This window comes from Leopardus geoffroyi, chromosome D1 (genome assembly GCF_018350155.1).
Source record: "Leopardus geoffroyi isolate Oge1 chromosome D1, O.geoffroyi_Oge1_pat1.0, whole genome shotgun sequence".
Classification (NCBI taxonomy): Eukaryota; Metazoa; Chordata; class Mammalia; order Carnivora; family Felidae; genus Leopardus; species Leopardus geoffroyi.
In genome coordinates, this window is record NC_059329.1 from 19,757,678 (window position 1) to 19,771,286 (window position 13,609).

Below are 13,609 nucleotides of genomic sequence, written 5' to 3' on the forward strand. Positions count from 1 at the left end.
CAAGCAGGCTCCACGCTGAGTGCAGAGCCCGACATGGGGCTCAGTCTCACAACCTTGAGATCACAACCTGAGCCGATATCAAGAGTCGGGTCGCTTAACCAACGGAGCCACCCAGGTGCCCCTGTCTGTTTTTAAATAGAGAACTTTATTCCAGGGTTTCTTTAAGGGCTACGCTTTCTAGAGATGGCAGCGGGTAGAAATAATCGGGCCTCTTATGTTGTCTTTATTTGGAGGGTTAGAAGGAAGGGGGGAAAAGTCACCCAGATGAAATATCTATGGTAAAAGAAGAGTTTGTGTGAGGGCTCGAAACCTAGTTACTGAACTAGTGGGAAGCAACAGGTACTAACCTGGCCAAAATGATACGGTTTGGCCAGGTCCCAGCCCCCTGGCCCTGCGGGGAGAGCAACTGTTCCCATGGACACAGACTGCCCAGCTAGCTGCCCACCCAATTTGTGAATCTCAAAGGGGAGTGGCTTTGAGGTTGCAGCTGGCGCAGCCTAAAATTCTCTTCACCACTGACCATCCAAAAGCCCACAGTCCACTGTGGTGGGGAGGCGGGGGAGCAGTGACCTCCCTTCCCTTTATAGGCCACGGTGATTCCTCATGGAAAATGTAGAAGCAAGGCCTGCTTTCCAGTCCTAATGAAGATAGGCTGTTTTCCAAAGACCTAACATCTGGAATGTGCTGGTGGCCCATGGCCTTCTTCACCAATGACCTTGAACCTCACCAACCCAGTGGGGCATCCCCTTTCCCCAGCTACCTCATGTGGTTAGTTGACAGGGGAGGCTGAGCGGCCCTGTGGGCGGGTGAGGTGAGAAAGAAAGCAACTGCCTTGGGCTTCCTTCTGACCTTCCCATCCTTACCACTCGGTGTCACAGGACGTTGTACTCCCCTTGCTCAGCCCCGGTCCTAAGAGGCTGATATCCCTCTTTTGTGAGGGAAGCAGTCAACTAGCTGCAATCCTGTGATCCCAGGGATGGCATTCAACTCCACAAAGTCAAGCCGAGGCCCGAGGGCACACATTTGGCCCCACCGGGTCTGCATATCAGGCCACCGAATGTCCTGATGGCCATTCCTGAGGAGGCCAAATATTGGTCGTGAAGGAAGAAGATGAAAACGTTCCTCCTTATTTGTCGAAGCTCTAGTTATCAATGCCACCCCCCCCCCCCCAGATTCAGATCTAGGGCTAGGGGACTTTAGGAAGTGTGGGCTGTTTGGAAGGGGGTTGTTTGCTCCCCTTCCGAGCAAAGTTGGAAAAAATAGGTCTGAGAACCCTCTCCTCGACTACACCCTTCTGGTCACTTCTGTCGTCTGAGCACACAAAGGCATTCAAAGGTCTTGTTTGCACATCTGGCCGCCTGTGGGAAAGTTCCCCCCATAAGGGTCCGGACAAGTGGCTTTGCTGCCAACAACTTGGGTCGTTAAGATAGAGTGTACGTTGTGCATTTCACTCCGGTACCCTGGATACAAGATTCCCTTGGGAATTACTGGTCCTCTTGAGTGCGTTGGGTGGGGAGGGGCTGTTTTGGGGACAGCCTTCAGAAGGCTCGTTGCTCTCCTGATACTGGAATTTAAAGGAGTGGAGTTCTTTCAGCAGCACTCTGTGGATGGGATGGTTCTAGAAGCCCTGGGCCGGAGGGAGTACCGAGAAGTCACATATGTACACAAATCTAACTTAACAGCTTGGTTCATGTACCGAAAAAGGGGCTAAATGATGGAGCATTTCAGCTGCACATACCTGTCGATTGTCTTAAGTATGCCAAGCAGGAGTTTGCACCATTCCAGGTAAAAGAATATGGGTTGCCTCTCCCTTTAAAGCTGTCTCCCTGTAGCAGGGCTGACGGGTGATATCCTTCCGTCACGATTTTGGTCCCCAATCAGCCTTGTCATTAGCACAGAGTGAAATAACAAACAAGAATACTGGTGGAAAGTTTCCAGATGACCTTCCTCAGGTAGAAGAGCCCTTTGTGATGGTACCCTTCCTATTGTTTTGGTATTACAACGTCCTTGGGGGGCCTGGGTGGCTTAGTCGGTTAAGCGTCCGACTTTGGCTCAGGTCATGATCCCGCGGTTCATGAGTTCAAGCCCCACGTCAGGCTCTGTGCTGACAGCTCAGAGCCTGGAGCCTGTGTCTCCTTCTGTCTCTGCCCCTCCCCAACTTGCGCTCTGTCTCTCTCTCTCTCTCTCTCTCTCTCTCTCTCTTTCCCCAAAATAAAAATTGAAAGTTAAAAGACAAGTCCCTTCTTTTATGAACTAATGGTGATAGTTGGAGCTGGGGATTTTAGAATAAGATCTTAATGGAGAAAATTAAAAGTTAATTCCATAATAATCACCTCCATCCCACTGGCCCCTGCTCTCCGTGCAAATATCTGGGACCAACTGATCTACCCACATTCTTGTAAGCCAGCAGGCAGATGAGACTTTTCTGCTCCTAACCTAAGAGAAGACTCTCCTTTGTAGGCTTTTTTTTTTTAATTGTTTATTTATTTTTGACAGAGAGAGAGAGAGAGAGACAGAGCGTGAGCAGGGGAGGGGCAGAGAGAGACAGACACACACAGAATCCTAAGCAGGCTCCAGGCTCTGAGCTGTCAGCACAGAGCCTGACGTGGGGCTTGAACTCACAAATCGTGAGATCATGACCTGAGCTGAAGTCAGACGCCTCACCAACTGAGCCACCCAGGTGCCCCACGTAGGCTTTTCTAAGACTTGCTTGCCCCTGATGCGGAGTAGAGGCTTTTGCTAGCCCGTGCCGTCTCTGCTTGATGTCCTCTCTTCCTTCTCTCTGAAACCATCTCTTGCAAGAGAGCTAATTTGCATCTTCCTCCTCGGGGCTGTCTAAGCACCTTGTCCATACCTTGTTATAACCTTACCATGATAAAAGATCATTATTTGAATGAACCTCTTTCTCACCAAGCTGTGTGGTCCCTGCTAGTTTATCTTTTTATTTTTGTTTTTATTTTATTTTATTTTTTTTTAGTTTTTATAATGTCTAAGCACGATGCTTGATCAATATATTTTTGTTGAGTGAAGAGGAACCCTGAATCTCAGGCTGCAGTTAAAGCTTATGGTCCCCTTTGTCTCCCTCGGTGGAAATAAACAGCTAAACTCCTACATAATAATCCTTACAATGTAGAACTACCATAATGGATTCCCTCTTTGGCCATCTCTTCTCCTGGCTTAAAATAATACTAGTCGAGAAGCACTGAGCCAGGAATCTGGAAACCTGGGCTCTAGATCTGTCTCTGGATCCTTTGGAGACTCCATCTTCTCTATAAAGGAAAAGGATCCAGAGAAATTATTTCCAAGGTTCTCACCTTCCTCCTCCTACAAAGGAGAGAGGGCCTCAGATGTGAGACACCGGACTCTTCTCTGGGGTGTTTCCCTAAATCATTTCACAGTTCATTTTACTCTGACTTTTGGTAACCTATATGTTCATTCTTCCAACAAATTTTGTTGTCCATTTTATTGTCAAATTTATTCACTTGTGTCTCTCAGAAGGCTTACACCAATTTTAGAATCAGAACATCTCCAAGTTTGGTGTTTGTTTGAGTCCTGGCTTTATGTTCCAGGAGCCATGGGACGTGGGACAAGGCCCCAGTCTGGGCCTGAATGAGCAGAATGTGAATAATCCCTCTGTCGTAGTTGTTGGGTAGGAAAGGAGAACAGGTATGTGATGCATCCAGCTTGGTTTCTGGGGTGTAAGTGTTCAACACATCACCTTCCTTAATTCGGGGAGCATTCTCATGTCTCCCTCAGAACCAGCCAACTTAACCGTGAGAAACTCATTCACACTTGAAATTTCACCCGCCTGTCCCCATCCCCACCTTTTATGTCGACTTTGTAAAAAGTAGCCTCATTGTAGGAGCGATTTCCGGAGTGAAGGATTTGGGGAAGACCTGCGATTTCATCACTTGTGGGTCGGCCCCAGTGGAAGCCACTAAGTGTATTGCCTGATAAGTGAGCATGAACTTCAGTAAATCAGAAGGGGAACATGTGTGGGTGTTGGAAAAATGAGAGATTCAATGCACATGTGTCCTGCTACTTTGATCCCCTTGTTAAAGACCAGGAAAATATCCCCAGCAGTTGATGGTTAACTCTTTCCAGGTGTGGGCCTGTGATCAGCAGAAACGTTTCAAATCATCAGGACCTGATACCTTCGGTGGCCTTGTCTAGTCTAAGGGTGTTGTAAAGTCCCCTTTGTAAAGTCCCCACCTTTGTAAAGTCCCCACCTGGTTCATTCTCCTAGAGACCGGGAAGAGATTATCAGCGTCTCAGAAGCTAGGGCTCTAAGCCATTTTTTGTTTGGGTTCATTCATTCGTTTGTTCATTCGTTCTTTCTCCTGGGATTGAAAGTGTATTCTCAGTCATGGATTTAAGATGATGGAAGGCCTGGCCTTCCAGCTCCCCACCACGAAGGGAGATGAGCCCAACGGAAGTCAAGTTAGAAGACAGAAATAGATGTGCTTTAGAGAAGGCTCAGGACCATGAGGCAGAGCAAGTTTGGGAGTGTCCTGGTAGTTGTGGAGATGAGGCCATTATTGCCCATGCTGCCCACGCCTCCCTAGAGTTTTTGTGTTCTTGTTCCACAGGGAAAGGAAGCCCAAGGCGTAGGCTTTGGGAGGTGGGGAGGGGAGGTGGTGGAGAGGTCACGGGAATAGCTAAGCATATCTTGAGTCTTCTGGAACAATCCTAATTTTCAAATCACGCCTTTCATTGACAGGCCGTTGACTCTTGTCTCAGACAATAAGGTCACCGGTAAAATCCTGGGGTTAGGAATTGTGGGAGCCCTGTCGCTTGAGGACTGTCGTGAGGCAAGATTCATGGGGAAAAAAGTGTGAGCACTCCTGACTTTGTGCCTCTGGATCCAGGCAGGATCCCCTCAGCCAATTCCCCCAAAGGGAGCCCCATCCTTCCTCTTCAAAATCTCTGGCAAGGAAGCTTCTCAGCCTTGCTGTTCCAGGCTCCCAAACTCTCTTCAGCAGAGGTCTTTTTTTTTTCCTTGGTGTGGGGCACCCCATCTTCTGTCTAAACCCTGGGATTCTTAATCTTTTTAGTGTTCTAGGACCTAGGGGGGAAAAAAGAGGAGAGGCAACAGGATTCCAAGCAAAAATCCAACTCCTTTCTTTTTCCTCACCTGAGTCTCCAGCTAGCGGGGTTCTATCGCAAGTCATCGATGACAAGATGGCCTCCGGAGTCGCAGGCAGCCAGGAGCTGAGCTCAGGCCAGGACGTGCAATTGCCGAGCAGGTCTGAATGGCAGGCGGGGAAGGCTGAGCATTGGCAACCAACCGTCAAGTGGCTTTTGAGGACACGGGAATACCTACATGTGTGATTCTCTTGAGCTTGCTCTGGGGCACTTCAGTCTGGCCTCAGCCCCATTACTACATCACTCTGTGTACTGAGCATAGATGCACATGGGAAAAGGACCGAGGTTTCCTGCCTGACAGCACTGGTTTCCTGTGTTTACGTTTGGGGAAATACCTTCCTTTCCTGGGGCCTTTCTTCTCCCACCCCTAAAATAGGGATACTAATTCTGTCTCTGATGTCCACACATAGCCCTCGCGAGGACACTGTGAAAACAAGGGGGTAAGAGCAAAGAATCCCAAGGCTAAGAAGGCACGCTGAGTTCATCTTGTCCATTCCCTACCTTCGGCCAAGTTCTCTGCACAATACCCAGGCCAGACAAAAGAATGTGCCAGGGCATAAAGACCACCTAGGAGGAAGAACCCACAGCTTCCCCTTGGCTTGAAGCCAAGCTGGAACTTGTCATGCCAGCTTTTTTTTTTTTTTGCTGCATTGCTGTTCATCATCAAGTAATTCGGGCCATTTGCAAAAGAAAAAAAGAAAAAAAACCTTCTCTCAAAATGAGGGAGTGATTTGCAGCATCTGTTACTTCCTTTTTAATTGAATCTGTTCTTCTCAGATACCAGGAGCAAGTGCCAAAGTCAGCAGTAGAATTCAGCTGTGTACATTTGGAAGGCTCTGGAAGATAAATTTATGTGCACTGTATGGCTGCAGCTTGTACAGAAACCAGATGGCCAAGTTGTCCTCAAGGTCCTGTTGAGGATGGTGGCTGATCTCAAGCTCTAGGGTGAGGAAGTAGGAGGTTGGTTGACTTTCCCGAGGGGCCGCCTTGGCAGATACGTGCCCACGGTGGATCTGGAAGCATCCTCCAGAGAAGGGGGGGGGGGGGGTGGTCACACGAGATGGGCTTTCTCAGCAGGCTGAATGGACCCAGAGGCTCCCACGCCTCCTTCCATCCTGCCCCCGAGTGATGGTTTGTCACTGCCGGGACCCACTTGGCCCAAGTCTCTTGCATTCTCTAGCCTTGTTGAGTACCAGGAAGGCTACCAAGGGAGGCTACAGAATTTCCAGAAGGTGCCAGAAAGTACCTTGTCTAAATCTAAGTGCTGGGATGCAAAGGGAGGGGGCTATGTGCTTTGCACATCCCTTCCTACCTATGGTGTTAAAAAATAAACACACACACACACACACACACGAAGAAGCCCATGAAATACGTAAAGTATCAATAGCCTCAAGCACAGCTTCTGAAAAGCAGTTGTTTGCAGGAGAAATGGGGATGTTGCTTCAGGATGAATGAGCAATGGTGAGCCGCAGGAAGTTGGATGTTCGTCTTCCTGCTCTAAAATGCCAACTTTCTGAGCCTTCATAACCAGAAGCCAGGGGTGACGATGTGCCAACCTCTCAGCCTCGCTTTGTCCTTCTTAGGCGGTGGGACCAAGACAGTAGCTTGGTGTTGGGGTTCCTCACTTCAGGCAGGAAAGTGAAGGCTCAGAATGGGGCTGGGGTTTTCCTTGGGGCGCACAGAAGGTAAATCTTAAAGCAGCACCCCATGAGGAAGGGAGGCCATGGTCTGCGAAGTAAAAGGGCTTGTGCTGGCTTGACATCGGAGGATCGAACACATGTGCACAAACACACAGATCTTATCCTCCTGAGGAAGGGATAGGACAATGGTAGCCAGTGGTAAAGATCTGTAGATGTGAACGCCTTTGGAAAGGAATGTCCTGTGGAAATGGAAGGGATCTCTGAGCTTTAGCCTCTGGGGAGTGAAGGTTATGATCCAGGGAGATATCCTTCTTGTTAGCAAATGTAACTACAGTTGACCCTTGAACAATGCAGCTTTGAACTGGGTGGGTCCGCTTATACACAGATTGTTTACAGTACAGCATTATAAGTGTATCTTGTGAATGTTTTCTTTAGCTTTCTTGTAAGACTGCAGAATGGAGGGGGCACCTGGGTGGCTCAGTTGGTTGAGCCTGTGACTTCGGCTCAGGTCATGATCTAACAGTTCGTGAGTTCGAGCCCCGCATCAGGCTCTGTGCTGACAGCTCAGAGCCTGGAGCCTGCTTCAGATTCTGTGTCTCCCTCTCTCTCTGCCCTTCCCTGCTCACTCTCTGTCTCTGTCTCTCTCTCTCTCTCACTCTGTATCTCTCTTTCTCAAAAATCAATAAACATTAAAAAAAAATTTTAATACAGAAAGGAACACATATACAAAATACAGGTTAATCATAACGCATAGACACAATATGTGTCTGTTATTAGTAAGACTTCCAGTCCACAGTAGGTTATTAGTAGTTAAGCTTGTGGATAGTCAAAAGTTACATGTGAGATTTCTGTGCAGGGGTCAGTGCCCCTAACCCTTGCATTGTTCAAGAATCCACTGAATAGACCCCTTTCATTGTTCTGAGAGTCATGCCCAAGTTCTTGGTAAGAGTTTTTCAAGAATCCTAGTACTTTCATTTGGGAACTATAGAGATTATTTATTCCAGCCTCTTCTAAATCTGGCTACATGTCAGAATCATCTGGGGAGCTTTAAAATAAGTAGATTTTGGGGCGCCTGGGTGGCGCAGTTGGTTAAGCGTCCGACTTCAGCCAGGTCACTATCTCGCGGTCTGTGAGTTCGAGCCCCGCGTCAGGCTCTGGGCTGATGGCTCAGAGCCTGGAGCCTGTTTCCGATTCTGTGTCTCCCTCTCTCTCTGCCCCTCCCCTGTTCATGCTCTGTCTCTCTCTGTCCCAAAAACAAATAAACGTTGAAAAAAAAAAATTAAAAAATAAATAAATAAAATAAGTAGATTTTTCCAGTACACCTCTGAAGCTTCTGATTGGGTGGGTTCCATTGAACCTGGGAACTTGGAATCTGTATTTTTACTGAGTTGCACCGGACCTGTGTGGCCAGCGTGGTGACCTGATCTAAATCTAGTTTTGCATTAGATGCTCGTATCCCATGTCAGAAACCACATCTGGCTAACCTAGAAGTTTTTTAGGTACCTCATGTATCTGACCTGGAAGTTGGATAGCCAGGCTCTGAAAACAGGAACCAAGGATCGTGGCCACCACCCCTGCATTTTGGGTCACTCTTTTAAGGTTCCAAGGCCTTGACGGGAGCAGTTGAGTGGCAAAGTCTAGGTCATACACCTGGGTATTTTCTGGCGGGAAGCTGAAGGAGAGAACATCTGCCCCATTGGCTTCCCTCCTGGGGCTCCCCTCTCACTTATATGGGATGCTCCCTAAGACTGGTGGTCAAATACTAGACAGCTAAAATACCAGTTGGTCACTGGATTTCCTCTCCAGGATCACCAGGGGTTCACCAAGATTGTGCTTGAACTTCTCCATCATTGTGGAGCTGTCCACCCCACAAGGCAACCCATTCTTGCGTCGACATGTTTGATGATTAGGAAGTTCTTCGCAAATCTGCCTCCCTGAAGTTGCAACCCAGTGGGCTTCAGGTTCAAGTCTTTTCCAAGATCCCAGCTAAACCTATTTATGCAACATTTAAGAAAATCTGAGCTTCCTTTCCTACCTTGGCTTTACTATGTGAAGCGATAGAGAGGCAGACCTCTTCCTCCAGGCACCTGGTCCAGAGACCGGGCGATAAAATGGAGAAAACATAGGATCGAACTCCTGATTGAATTGCTGATTCCTGGCTGGGCTGTGGCTTTGTTGTGTGCCTTTGAACAAATTACTTGTGACGCTCTGTTTCCTCATCAGTAAAACCAGAGATGTTTTTCTTTCTTAAACTTTATTATTCCCCAGACTTTCTTAAATATATATATCTATATATTTTTAATGTTTATTTATTTATTTCGAAAGAGAGAGAGAGTGCACGAGCAGGGGAGGGGCAGAGGGAGGTGGGGAGAGAGAGAATCCCAAGCAGGCTCCGCACTGTCAGTGCAGAGCACAACTCGGGTCTCAAACTCATGAACCACGAGATCATGACCTGAGCCAAGATCAAGAGTTGGACGCTTGACCAGCCGAGCCACCCAGGCGCCCCTAACACTGGAGATCTTAATGGCCGGTAGGAATTAAGCTTAAACCCTTCATAAGTGTGCTTCCTCCTCTAGCCTTGGGTCACAAGTGAGGCTGTGCCAGCTGCCGGAGTCCAGCATGGAAATTGCCAGCTGGTGATGGGACGGCAGGGCAGGATAGTAGCCAAGAGCAGAGGTAGCAGGCAAACCTGAGTCCAAGCGCAGATCCCACACGCTGCGGGCATAACCTCGTACAGATGACTTACCTTCTCCTTTGCTCATCTCGAAAGTGGGTTTGTAGAATAATAGCAGCTCTATGACAGAATTCTGACGATTGAAAGTGGTGCTTGAGGGGCGCCTGGGTGGCGCAGTCGGTTAAGTGTCCGACTTCAGCCAGGTCACGATCTCGCGGTCCGTGAGTTCGAGCCCCGCGTCAGGCTCTGGGCTGATGGCTCAGAGCCTGGAGCCTGTTTCCGATTCTGTGTCTCCCTCTCTCTCTGCCCCTCCCCCGTTCATGCTCTGTCTCTCTCTGTCCCAAAAATAAATAAACGTTGAAAAAAAAAATTTTTAAAAAGAAAGTGGTGCTTGGGAGATCAGTTAACATTCAAGAAATGGTATTTCTCATCGCTGATTGGCAGTTGGGGGTGTGATTTTTTTTTTTTTTTTTTTTTTTTTCATCTGGAAAGACTTTGCCTCGCTGCCATCTCTGGGACCGATCGGAGCGCTCCTGTCAGTGTCTGTTAAGAATGAAGCGGGCACACAGGCTGCTTTATTAAGCTCCGCAGCGATCCCCCAGACAGCTTGTGGTTCAGTAGACCCCCCCGTGACTGGTGTCGTATCAGCTGAACTATTATCTTTAGGGCCGTTTACCCCATCGGCTCCCTAGAGGACACCGTGGACCTTGCTGGCGAAACCCTGCTCGGAAAGCCCGTCACGGCACCGGCTGTCCCTCCTCGTCCCCACCCCCTTTGAAGCGCACACAGGGACACACCCCCCTTTTTTTCTCTCTCTCCCCAAACAGGGAATAATTAAACAACCCAAATCCAAACATCCAGCAGAAGTTTATGCTGGAGTCTCAGAACACAACATATGGCTTCCTAGCCATTGCCAGGTTCTGCAAACCACAAAGAGAGGGTGGCTCCCCACCCCCCAGCCGCGGGACCGTCTGCGACAGAGACGGCGCCCCTCCCTCGAAGACTAGGGGTCGTGGAGTTCAGCCCCTTGAACTGTAGTCAAAACTCCATTTTCCTCTCTTTTGAAAATGTTCCAAGGGTGGGGGAGATGGCAGAGGCTTCTTTCCCTGTTCTCCACGCCGGTACTCCCTCACCTCTCCGCATGGGGGTTAGCGGCGTGGGGACCGTGCAGAGGGGACCCGGAGGTGGAGTCTCCTGTTGCTGTCACAGTGGCCCTCTGTAGACGCAGAAATGCCGTGTGGTGGTGGGGTCCTGGCCATTACAGCTTCCTCTCCTTCCCTCCCCCTCCTGCCTCATTTTCCCATAGCACAGCTGAGGCTCCCGCGTCCCAAACTGCAACCTTCGCCAGCAGCTCAGGATCAGGGCTCTTCTTGGGACCAGCCCCGTCTCCTGGAGGTCCCCTATGGCCTGCCTCCATATGGCAGACACCCCTGTCCCCCGGGTCCCAGAATAATCTGCAAATAACAGCCAGACTCCCTGGAGTCTTAGCATAAGACGGGGGAGGCCCGGAGACACGGAACTTGTCTCTTCCGCTTCCTGGGAAGGCCTACCTTCCGGATCCTCATTGTCTGGCCCTGGAGCTGCCATACCCGAGGCTGGCTGACAGTGGGACTGTCGGGTCCCCCCTCCCCCCTTCACCCCGAGAGAAGTGATTGGACGCTGTAGCCCAACGAGATAATCCCATTAAAATCTAGAAGGGGACGAGATATCTCGGCAGCAGCGGAGATGGGGTGGGGATGGGGTGGCCTCACCCCCACCCAGGCCATCTGGACCCTGTGGCCTCCACCATATGCATTGGGCATGGCTGTGGCTCCAGATCAGTAGAGGGAGAAACCCTACAAATAGCAAAGACGCTTCTATAAATGTCGGTCGCCCTCGGAGGGGGCTGGGGGCATGGCGGTTAAAATTAGCATTTCTAGTACTCTGGTGTTCACAAAGCGGGAAACGGGCCCTTGGAGGTTGTGTTATTTTCCACTGCCACACCCCGTGCTGTCACCACAGGTGCCTTCTGGCTGACCCCAAGATGCTCGTGGTTCTCAGGAGCTGCTGTGACTGTTGGTGGCACTTCTGTAACTCAGAGAAGTCACAGGGGGCCTGGTCAACCACCAGCAAATGATTTCCTGTTCCCTTCCCCTCCTACCCGCGACAACCCGGCCCCTCCCTGTGAGCTGTGCGGTGAAAATGAATACAGCTGCAAGCGGGTTTCTCACCTGGGTCTCAGACCTCTCCAAGACAGGAGATGCATACGTACCTGCCTAGTCAGGGCTTTAAAATGCAGCGCAGGGGGCTCCTGGGTGCTTCCGTCGGTTAAGTGTCTGACGTTGGCTCGGGTTACGATCTTGCAGTGCGTGGGTTCGAGTCCTGCGTCGGGCTCTCGGTGCAGAGCCCGCTTCAGATCCTCTCTCTCCCTTCCTCTCTCTGCCCCTCCCCTGCTCACATGCTCGTTCTCTCTCTCTCTCTCTTTCTCTTAAAAATCAATAAGACATTAAAAAAATAAGTACAAAGCTCACAGCCTTTTAAAAATAAATAAAAAACAGAATCTAGTCAGGCGGACCAGCTTTTCTTGTTTCAAAACAACCTAACAAGGCCCGAGAGCCTCAGAATGTGGGCGGATCACTGACCCCTTTGTACCTGGTGTCACCATTCAGTGCTGGGCAGGCTTGTGGAAGGAGAGAGGCTCTGGGGTCCCAGGGACTTGTTTGACTCCCAGCTCTGCCACCTACAGCCCTGTGACCTTGGGCACGAGATTGAACCCTCCTGACCTGTGAAATGGGATAGTTGAGCTGCCTCAGGGGACTGTGTGAGGCTTGAGTATATGATCTATGTAAAAGCAAATAGCAAAACCCTCCTCAGACCCTTGATAATAGTCCTTTTTATTTATTTTATTTTATTTTTTAATTTTTTTTTTTTAATGTTTACTTATTTTTGAGACAGAGAGAGACAGAGCATGAACGGGGGAGGGTCAGATAGAGGGAGACGCAGAATCCGAAGCAGGCTCCAGGCTCCGAGCCGTCAGCCCAGAGCCCGACGCAGGGCTCGAACTCACGGACCGTGAGATCGTGACCTGAGCCGAAGTCGGACGCTCAACCGACTGAGCCACCCGGGCGCCCCGATAATAGTCCTTTTTAATTCATAGTGTGGGATAAAGAAAATCTTTTCGGTTAGAGTGGATAAAGCGATCACAGAGGGGCAGAGATTAAAAGCTCACTCACGGTAGTTGGGCCTTTTGTGGAGGGAAGGATAAGGTTCAGTGTCAGGGTTTGTGTCAGGTCGGACTGCCTTATGACCCTGCTCCTCCGACACAAACCTTCTGAGGGACTTGTGCGATAGAAATTAAGAATGACACTGTTGAGGGGCGCCTGGGTGGCGCAGTCGGTTAAGCGTCCGACTTCAGCCAGGTCACGATCTCGCGGTCCGTGAGTTCGAGCCCCGCGTCGGGCTCTGGGCTGATGGCTCAGAGCCTGGAGCCTGTTTCCGATTCTGTGTCTCCCTCTCTCTCTCTGCCCCTCCCCCGTTCATGCTCTGTCTCTCTCTGTCCCAAAAATAAATAAACGTTGAAAAAAAAAAATTTTTAAGAATGACACTGTTGAGCACGTAGCATGTGCGAGCCACCGTTCTAAGAATCGTGCACGTAACGACGGTCTTAATTCTCATCAGAACCCAAGATGGCGGGTGTTCTTGTAATTGCCCATTTTACAGATGCCTTAACTAGCGCACTGAGGTTGAAAGTAACTGCCCGAGACCACACAGCTAATCATGGGGAGGGACAGAAAGTCAGTCCTCTCTCTGAGCTTCGTTGTCCTCCTCAGGGGCTTGGTTTAGATGCGCACTAATGTCCACGATCCTGTGTCTGTGCTAAATTAACCCGGGAAGCTTTCTGGAGTATGTGGGAATCTGAGAGTCACTTTAGTGACGTTGGTGGCAGAAAAGAAACCACTGAGGAAGCTTTCAAGGACCTGAAAGTCTTTTTTTTTTTTAATATATTTTTTTAATGTTTATTTTTGAGAGAGACACAGAGACACAGGGGAGGGGCAGAGAGAGAGAGAGAGAGAGAGACCCAGAATCCGAAGCAAGCTCCAGGCTCTGAGCTATCAGCACAGATCCTGACACGGGGCTCAAACCCAGGGGCTGTGATGTGAGATCATCACCT

The 13,609-nt window shown here is 49.6% G+C and overlaps 1 protein-coding gene across 2 annotated transcripts in view; it reads left to right on the forward strand.

Annotated features, from left to right (window-relative positions):
* Window positions 1-13,609, forward strand: part of UBASH3B (ubiquitin associated and SH3 domain containing B) — a 141,581-nt gene that overhangs the window by 43,160 nt on the left and 84,812 nt on the right. The window lies entirely within an intron of this gene.